This window comes from Anticarsia gemmatalis, chromosome 24 (assembly GCF_050436995.1).
Source record: "Anticarsia gemmatalis isolate Benzon Research Colony breed Stoneville strain chromosome 24, ilAntGemm2 primary, whole genome shotgun sequence".
NCBI lineage: Eukaryota > Metazoa > Arthropoda > Insecta > Lepidoptera > Erebidae > Anticarsia > Anticarsia gemmatalis.
This window is the reverse complement of record NC_134768.1, coordinates 5,766,861-5,777,139: the sequence shown is the minus strand read 5'-3', so window position 1 is coordinate 5,777,139 and position 10,279 is coordinate 5,766,861.

Sequence of the window (10,279 nt, the reverse complement as noted above, 5' to 3'; positions counted from 1 at the left end):
ACTTTCAATCATTCATATTCTGTATATGATGGGCATATTAACTAAAGTCCGACAACATAGTAGAGAGTCTTGGCATGCACGATTTATCTAGATTATAATCAATGACCCTAAGTAGATCCAAAATAAAATTGTATGCATCAAACAGGCCGCCGTCAACATTATTAGTCAACAACGTAAATGTACCTATACTTTCGCCAGCTGCGAAAACTTGCAAACAAGGTCCTCTATTAAGAGGTCGGACTATACCAAAGTATTTGAAACCGAAAATAGAAATAGCAGTTCCTCAAACGACATATTGTTAAAAATCTGTGTGAAGAATTCTTTGACTTTGACAAATTAGTTTTAACATTTGTGTTTTGTTCGACCTATGAACTTTGTAAAGTACTCGTGTTTATCATTACTGGTGTCATTAATTTTAATTATTGTTAAAGAACCATCACATAAGAACTCAACAACAGCTGTTGATTCGAGAAACCTTCAATTACTTTTAAACCATACTCGCTTGAATGGTAATAGTAGTCAGACGAATTTGTTATAAACGACTCCAGCCAGTAGGGGTTTGTCGATTCGGATGCTAGTTTCTTTTATATGTTTGTTATTCAATATTTTTCTGCTTACTGGATGTTCTGATCGAAATATTTTTTAGATTTAAAGTGCATAAGCCGCGGTGGTTTCATTTTAATGTCATTATGATTGTAACCTTGACTTCAAAGATAATATAGAAAATAACATCCTACATACAACATTTTTACGTAAAATGTTCGCAAGATACACAAAGACACATAGTCGCACAGTCCAAAAGTGATCGTATCTCATTTACGTGCTCTCTAAAGCACAGAGTTCAGAACAAATATTACTATGCGGCCACCCATCTATAAAATGCCATTAGCGTGCTCTCGCACTGAGGCACGGACTTCAGTTCAAGTATTACATCTGTAAAATGTTCGCGCTAGGGTAATAAACATACATGATCGTACGTACGATACTAAATAGTAAAAGTGATTAAACATACATGCTTATACCAATTATATTTATTGTCTAAGTTATATTATTACTATTGTATCTGCATGTGTTGCAGGAAGGTAAAATACATTGAGACGCACTTAATTTTCTAAGACCACATTTATTTGATTACTACAATTATTGCAAAAAATAATTATTTAGCAGAAACAAGCATTTTCGAATATGTTCAATTTATTATGTTCATATCCATCGGAAATATACATTTTACTACATAAAGTTACTTGAAAGAACTTATACATGACATATTTTGACAGGATACATGAAAATTTGACTATAATATTAAATTAAACATTGATTTCTTTATTAAATTACTTTCTCGATTCCAAAGATATCTCATAACCGGATACAGGTTTCAAGAAGACGTTGAATTTTAGTTTGATCTCTTCATTGTCGGCGATGATACGGTATCTACGTATAACGTGAGCTAAAGTTATCTTCATCGAAATCATAGCATACAGCTCTCCTGAAAACATAACATACATTATGACATTATGAAACAGATAATAATCCCAAATGAAGCAAAATATTTTGAGGGAGTGTAGTGGACCTAAATTGTTGCCTTGAGGTACACCCCGGCTTAGCCCTCTAGTATTTTTTTTAAACGTCATCATCAGTCTAGTCCTTCCTATAAAATACGTCGAAATCGGTTTCCAGTCTTACCAGGATACAGCTAAATACCAGCCAGACTTCCACACCCCAGGTATCTGGGTTATAACCCGATACCCCTCGGTAAGACTGGTTGTCAGCTAACTTTCAAGCTCATATTTTCTGGTAACGACTCTCGAAAATCTTCGATATCTTAGTCGGGACCCATATTTTAACGTGCTTTCCGAAACACGGAGGAGCTGTGTATGTATAATATGGTCACCCATCCACTGACCGACCTTGGCAAGCGTAGATTAACTTAAAAGATTTATCTGCTGTTGTTACTTAGCCACGAGTTATATTAAGATATTCATTATGTTTGCTTACCAACACAGCTTCTTTTTCCGACGCTAAATCCCGCGAACTTGCCGATTGCTTCGGGAGGACACTTGCCTTCTAACCATCGCTCAGGTCTGAACTCATTTGCATCTTCACCCCACGCGGGGAGACGATTGAGAACAAAAATAGAGCAAACGATTTCGCTGCCACTTGGAACTGTGTAATTTTCTGCAAAGGAAAAAACAAATTGATACAAAATATTTAAGTAAGGAAGCCCAGTTATCGACCTATGGGAAGAACATTTTTTTTAATATAACTTTTATTCTCTAAGATTAACAGAAAGCAGTTCTAGATAACTTTTGTATTATATTTCTTCTAATATTTTATAAGCAAAATTTTGTATGTTTGGTTGGATGTTTGTAACTCAATTATGCCAAACTTATTGAACGGATTTTGAATAAAATTTGGCACACAGTTTTTAGGCTTAATAATCTTACACAAAGGATACTTTATAGGAAATGATTACACAATCGAGGTCGCGGGTCAGCCAGTAATAATATGAAAAAAGAACCTACTGAGTTTGAGATCACTGTCGACAGTTCTTGCAATAATTGGTATAGTAGGATACAGCCTTATAGTTTCCTTTGCAACTGCTTCCAAATAAGTAAGCTTTGATAAATCATCTTTCTCAACATCTCTGTCTGTTCCTCCAAGTACTTCTTCTATCCTGAGATCAAAGAGAAACACATGTTACTTGTTTAGATTAATATCTGGTATTTCTTTACCATCGTCACTTGTGATAGATACCTACTCTTTAAAAAGTCGTTCTTGTGCCTCTGGGTGACTGCCAAGCAACTTTAAAGCGTAAACTAAAGTTGTGCCCGTTGTATCGAAACTACCGACTATGAAAGTCTCTAAATGTTCTCTGACTTCATTATCTGTGAAGAGACCATCTTGTATGGAATAATCCAGAAGAAGGTCTAATATAGGCACGTGTTTGTCTGAAAAAGAAAATAATAGATTGCAAGACTCTGATAATGATTTGTAAAAACCTTTTGTGTAACTAGTTAATTAGCGCAATTCTGTACAGTCGGTACTATCGAGCATCGAAAATTTGACATTTAAAATGTAATGAATAAATAGTTCCTGTGGCGCCCGCTAGAGACGCTGATAAGATTTTTGTACTTAATTTCTTGATAGTTAGTTGGTGGTTGACAGTTATAGTGGTGCTATGAAATAAAAAAAAACAAACGTCGTAGTATTAATAAGATATTTAAATTACCTCTAGTGGTTTTTTCAACACCATTGGCCATTTGATATTCTGATTTTCGTTTACGGATTATCTGAAATCATTTAAGACATAATTTACAGAAAATCTAAGAGCATTATTATATTAACTGCTTGGATATGTAGCTAGCGACGTCGCCATGGCGTCCTAGTGAGGCAGGGCTCTAAAGATAAATGAACACAAATACAACAGTGCATTTACCGCATAACTGATATCTTTGGCATTGTCAATTATTTTGTCCTGCCTTTTCTTGAGTCCACTTCTGTTGTACAGAAAGTCAAACTGCAGATAGACTTTCTGTAACCTTTCAATATACGACTCAAATAACTGATTCACTTCCTCAACGTAATTCTTATTAATCATATGCTTATCTTCTTGTTTCAGTCCAGCAGTCGTATCTGTAAAAAGAATATAAATTGAGGTTTTATTGATCAAAATACTATCGCAAATATGTAAGAACTAAATTTTGCCCGACTTTATTCGCGTGGTTTGTGACTTAGGAGAGAATTTTCTTACAAACTTACATCCCCTATTTTATACCATTGGGGGTAGAATTAATCAAAATCCTTTCGTACCAGACCTACGTCATACGTCGTCTACCTGCATACCAAATACTCGATCCGTCCAGTGGTTTGGGCTGTGCGTTGATAAATCACTAACCTTCGGTATCTGGGTACATTTAACGATAGTTTATCTATTCAATAGCGTTTTTTTGTAGGAGTTTTAAAGCTATTGAATAGATAAAGTGTCGCTAAATGAACCTCAGAAACCGGGGCCGCGGGGGTATGTCAGTCAGTCGTCTTTGACTTATATATATTTAGACAGATTAGACAGAAGATCGATAACTTACAGTTAACAGTTTTTAGCATATTCATTAGAACATGCCAATATTGGTCGAATTTGCCTTTTCCGGCTTTAGCAGCTAGTTGATCAACTAACAACCGGGACTGACTGTTGAATATGTGTATAAAGCGGTCAAGAGCTCGCTGGCTGAGAGCTGGAGCAAAAAGCTTGCGATTCCTCCTTCAAGGTTCCACTAAAAATGCAATCATTTATGAAACTGACAATTATTTGACTTCTTTGTTGCTGTCTGGGTGACGTAATAAAATGTGTTATCAGATATTACTATAGCTTCTGGTTTAATATATTACAGAATATGGGAATTAACGTGAACACGTATTTTAAAGTCGCAGCCAGCCTGCGATAACGGCGAGTGCAACCTGCGCCTAAACGTCAGGCATTTCATGGTAAAATGCGTGTTCGCGTTAATTTATATATTATAAGCTAAGTTAAAGTTTCTGGTTATGGTTTATGCGATAAATAAATAAGATTAAATCTTTGTATTTTCTTTAGTATATGCTCACCATCTGAAGTTACAAGACCATTACCAGCCCATGGTTTGGCAAATCCATAGAACGTTGACTTTGTCAAGCAATTATTGCCGATTGTCACAAAATCATCTGGATCGGTTACATCTGCAAAAGAAATAAAAATATCACAACCAAAACTACGCAGAAGAAATCCAAAAAATATAACAAATAAATATCATTGGTTACACACGGTCATTTGATTCCAAACTAAGCAGAGCTTGTACTATGGTAACCAAATAACTGATGTACCTACTTATATAGTATATACTTCTAAATACATATTTAAACAGACAGACTAACAACCAGGCTCAGAACAGATACTCGTGCTCATCACATAAATAGTTGTCCCGAGTGGGATTCGAACCCACCACACGTGGCGTTACAGTTTTTACGAGGACCACATTAACCAGTGCGCCAAACGTGCAGTATCTAACTGCTGTAGAAATCTATACTAATATTATAAAGCTGAAGAGTTTGTTTGTTTGATTGTTTGTTTGTTTGAACGCGCTAATCTCAGGAACTACGGGTCCGATTTGAAAAAATCTTTCAGTGTTAGATAGCCCATTTATCGAAGAAGGCTATAGGCTAGATATCATCACGCTACAACCAATTGGAGCAGAGTACCAGTAAAAAATGTTACAAATTCGGGGGAAATTATGACACATTCTCTCTTATATGACGCAAGCGAAGTTGCGCGGGTCAGCTAGTAATAATATGGATACTCACAATAAAACTTTTGTATGCCTACTTAAATAGTTGCTACTCCACCTTCTTGTGCACTAAACTCAGCAGCTGTCCTTAAAGCCCACCATACATCTGAAATAATACATTTTTGAACTATTCCATCCAAAATCAAAGTCAAATGTGCTCTATTTCATAAACTTTTTACAAGTGTTTGATATTGTCATAGTAATTTTAATCTACCACCGTTTCGGAAGAGGTGTCGCTCGTGTGAAGAAACGGCAAGAAACTCACAGTTTGCTCTTTTTAATTCAAACAACATATGGCATTATTCCTTGAGTTATCTTATTTTAATCAATTATCTTTTATCTGTACATGCGCACATTATGAGATCTCGTTGCATAATCATTACAATCACTAAGTAGATAATAAAGCTCTTATTTCTACTAACATCTTTGGATAGGCAAATACTTTGATAGCAGGTTGTCAGTCTAAGTTCCCGTGTGTATTTTTAATATATAATAGTTATTTATTATAATTTCTCGTGTCTCTGCCTCCTTCTGAGAAGAAAGCGTGATTTTATGCATGTAATAGTTCATTTTTGAAACAACATTTCAGTCGCCCCAAATGAATTAAATTTGAAATACTTTCCAGCGACTTTGGATATCCTTCATCAGCATTGGGTAAATAATTAAAAGTACAAACCCTCTAGGCTTCCAAGTAATTTGAACGCATGTCCAAGTAAAGGCAGACCTCCAGGATATGACGGCGGCTCTGGATATTTCGGCTTCTTATTTATTTTCCATTGTAAGAACAACACGAGAACACATATAGACCATATACATATTTGGACCAACATTATAATAAATAACGATCTATAAAAAGACCGTTAGTTTTTCTTTTAAATATTATTTTAACTCTATTTTTTTTTAATATGATAAAGCTTTCGTTTCATAAATGTATTGGTTTTATATTAAATTTAATCTAAATAAACACGACTTATTTAAGTCGCAATACAAAAGCTTCTGCTATTTTGTTTTGTTTCAATTGGATATATCTCAAAGAAAATTATTACACGAGTCACGGTAGTCGCGCAATTAAGACTGGCCCAAAATAAAACACAGTTATTTCATTTCAATCAGGCACAGTTGTGTAATACTCTATCATCATCTCAGCCGGGAATCGTCCACTGCTGGACAAAGGCCTCCCCCATCGAGCGCCAATAGGACCGGTCCTGGGCCGCCCTCATCCATCGGACTCCGGCAACCCTTACCAGGTCGTCGGTCCATCTTGTGGGGGGCCTGCCAACTCTACGTTACTAATTCAATTCAATTCAATTCAATTTATTCAAATAAATTAATACTTAAAGTTTAATATAAGTCTTATAGTTAGAATATTAGGTAGGTACATAATAAAAACATAGGGAGCCTGTATTAGGATAAATAAATCCTGTATCACAGGCTCTTAGATACGGCGAGCGTTATTGATAAAAAACAAAAATTTACTTATACAATATTTAGATATTAAATAATAATAGTTAAAATTTCTGGCAAAGTAAAGTTTAGATAGCACTACAAAACTGTATCATACTCCAGACCAACAAGACATTATTCCCCAGCTCCCGTGCTAGGTTTGTACCTGTGTTACGGTGAGACAGAGAACAAGGCCGTCAGAGTCTTTGATAACACAATTATTGCAGTACTATGTTAATATAAAGATACTTATACTTATTACTTATTTACTTATATTTACTTATTTACTTATCTATACTTTATACTATGTACTATCTATCTTCTAATATTATAAAGCTGAAGAGTTTGTTTGTTTGAACGCGCTAATCTCAGGAACTACAGGTCCGATTCGAGAAATTCTTTCAGTCTTAGATAGCCCATTTATCGAGGAAGGCTATATATCATCACGCTATGGCCAATAAGTAGTCTTATTGGCCATAGCGTTTTTACTCGTAACATTTTTTACTCGTACTCTAGTGAGTATATATACTTATTACTTATTTACTTATATTTACTTATTTACTTATATTTACTTATTTACTTATCTATACTATATACTATGTACTATCTATCTTCTAATATTATAAAGCTGAAGAGTTTGTTGGTTTGAACGCGCTAATCTCAGGAACTACAGGTCCGATTCGAGAAATTCTTTCAGTCTTAGATAGCCCATTTATCGAGGAAGGCTATATTATTATATCATCACGCTATGGCCAATAAGTAGTCTTATTGGCCATAGCGTTTTTACTCGTAACATTTTTTACTCGTACTCTAGTGAGTACGAGTAAAAAATGTTAAAAAACGGGAAAAATTATTACCCATTCTCTCTTAAGTGACGGAAGCGAAGTTGCGCGGGTCACCTAGTCATCTCAATAAAAAACCTCGAAAAATAAACAATTTTTACACGCGAAGAAAGAACAATACCTCAGTGTTATCTTATTCAGGTAATTATTTAAGAGTATGAGCAAGTCTAATTGTATGAAAGTACGCGTGAGGATTAAGTTTCGTTGGTTGGACTTAACATTTATCGCACATCAAACTTCAAAGCAAGTAAGAGTAATGATAGCCGAGTGGTTTAAGCATGCACTTCCACGCAAGTGGTCAATGGTTTGAACCCGAGGGAACAATGCCTTTTCAACGTTACGTGTGTATAAGAAATTATATCACTTGTTCTAAAGGTAAAGGAAAACATCGTGAGGTAACCACGCATGCCTGTGAGTTCCTTAAGAAAGTTGTTAAAGAAATGTAAAGTCATCACTTCACATTTGGCCAGTGTGGCGGACTTATGGCCTAACTGCCTTCGGAAGGAGACCCTAAACCAGCAATGGAACAAATTGTGGTAATGAGCTCAATTGGTGTTTAAACCTATTTTTTTCATAAATACTTTTCGTCTAGTACCTATATTGCATTGCCTAATAGTTGCTCATATGGATATCAAACTTCGATAGTTATGTTAGTATTGTTATTTAATAAGTTCCATAATGAAGGACGGCGTGTAGAAATAGGGTATCATATTCACGTTGTGTTAACGTTATCGGCACGTGATGTTTGAACGGAATAATTTGAGCGGGCGTTAGAAACTACTAGATCACACAAATTATGTAAGTAATTGTGTGATGTTAAACTATTTTTATTATATTAAACAATACTCGTATACGTACGTACCAACGAATAGGGTCATGGATAAAAATAAACGGAACGCAGTGCGAGCTGAAACGTGATAATGTCTGCCGCTATGGCGCAGTCGGTAGTGTGCGACTGTCGCGCAGAGGTTTAGGGTTCGAATTCCGAGTTTGGTCAATTCTGACATTGTTTGTCAATAAATGCTGAGTGATTTACCTGGAGTAAGGGTTGTAGTCCTTGACAGTACCATGCACACATTTGTTCACAATTAATAAAGGGCTAGTTCAGTGTCAATGCCCACGACCGTATTTGATTGTGCAATCTTATTGCGCCGTATTATAGACGGTCTAGAGACAACTAGGGAAGGTGACGTTTTTCTATGAATTATGGAAACGATTTTTACCATAAATATATGAAGCTACTAGGTACTACTAATAGTTGGGTGCGATATTTAAAAAAATAAAATTAGAATTATCTTATAACGCAACCAAGAATTATTTTATTTGATTTAATTGTCTGAAAAAGGAAAACCTCTAATACTAAATTAAAAACCTGTAACATCGTAATGATAACGGGAATGTTAATTCGATTTTTAAAGAAAATAAATAAAATAATGAAAACAATTTATGTTTTGCACGAATAAAATTAACGAATACGCAATTATAGTCATCATATTTATAGTCAGCGACATCTCCTGAAAAAAACTTATCTTTCTATTCCATACATAAAAAAATCTAATGTCAGAGATAAAACAATCATAACACTTAGTTAGAACATGAAATTATTTAAAAATAGCAGACACGAGAATAATTATGAAACATTGTGTTTAACTTGATAGCACCATTAAAAAAAACACAATAACACTGTAAATTTTCTATTACAGTTTTTAGACCACAATTAAAAAGATGACCTACAAATAAAACATACAACAATGTATATTATATTCTTTATATTTTTCAAAAAACTTCCAATATTTTCGAAGATTTTTATTAAAAATCCTTTAGTTCAAGAGTTTTTAACTAGATGTCGCTGTACGCAATTTAGGAAAGTCTGAAATCACAAAAACGTTTTTTCTCGAGAAATAATACATGATTGTTCTTCTAAATAACTATGTCTAATTAGTTAACATAAGACTATTGCTTTTTGTATTCAGATATTTTTAAAGGAAGGTCAAATGTCGCTTGCGAGACATTTAAGCTATGTGACGTCATAATGTATCATTTAGTATACGTAATTTCATTAAATCATTTAGCTACGATAATTAACTATGTGTATGACTATGTATATTATTAACTGCCTCTGTGGCGCGGTCGGTAGTATATGCGGCTGCGTACGAGAGGTCTCGGGTTCGAATCCTGAGTCGCGCAAAAAGTCTTTTCTGAAAAATTCTGTTAAGAATTTCTTAGAGATTGCCGGAGTTGGGAAGTTGAGGTCGAAGACCTCCGTGCCTCGGAGAGCACGTAAAGCCGTCGGGCCTGCGCCTGACTTCTCACTGGTCGTGTCGGTTATCCGTCCCACCAGACTATGAGAGTGATGGAATAGAGAGTGTACCAGTGTATTGTGCACACACTTGGACACTATAAACAAAGTACTGCACAGATGGCCAGTTTAGAAGGACATTATTATTACTATGTATTAGTGTGCTGTGTGATGGTAGGAGTCATTATACATGGTGTTGCAGGTTCGATTACTTTACAGAGTCGTGTAGTCGTTTATACACTACCTTTTAATTAAAAAGCGTAACAGATATACCAATAAAAAACTGTTATATTGAAATTAGAATCAAAGTAAATAGTTTTTGATTTGACACACAAAGTGCGACAAGATGTATGAATGAAAATTAATCAAAATGAGCTTTA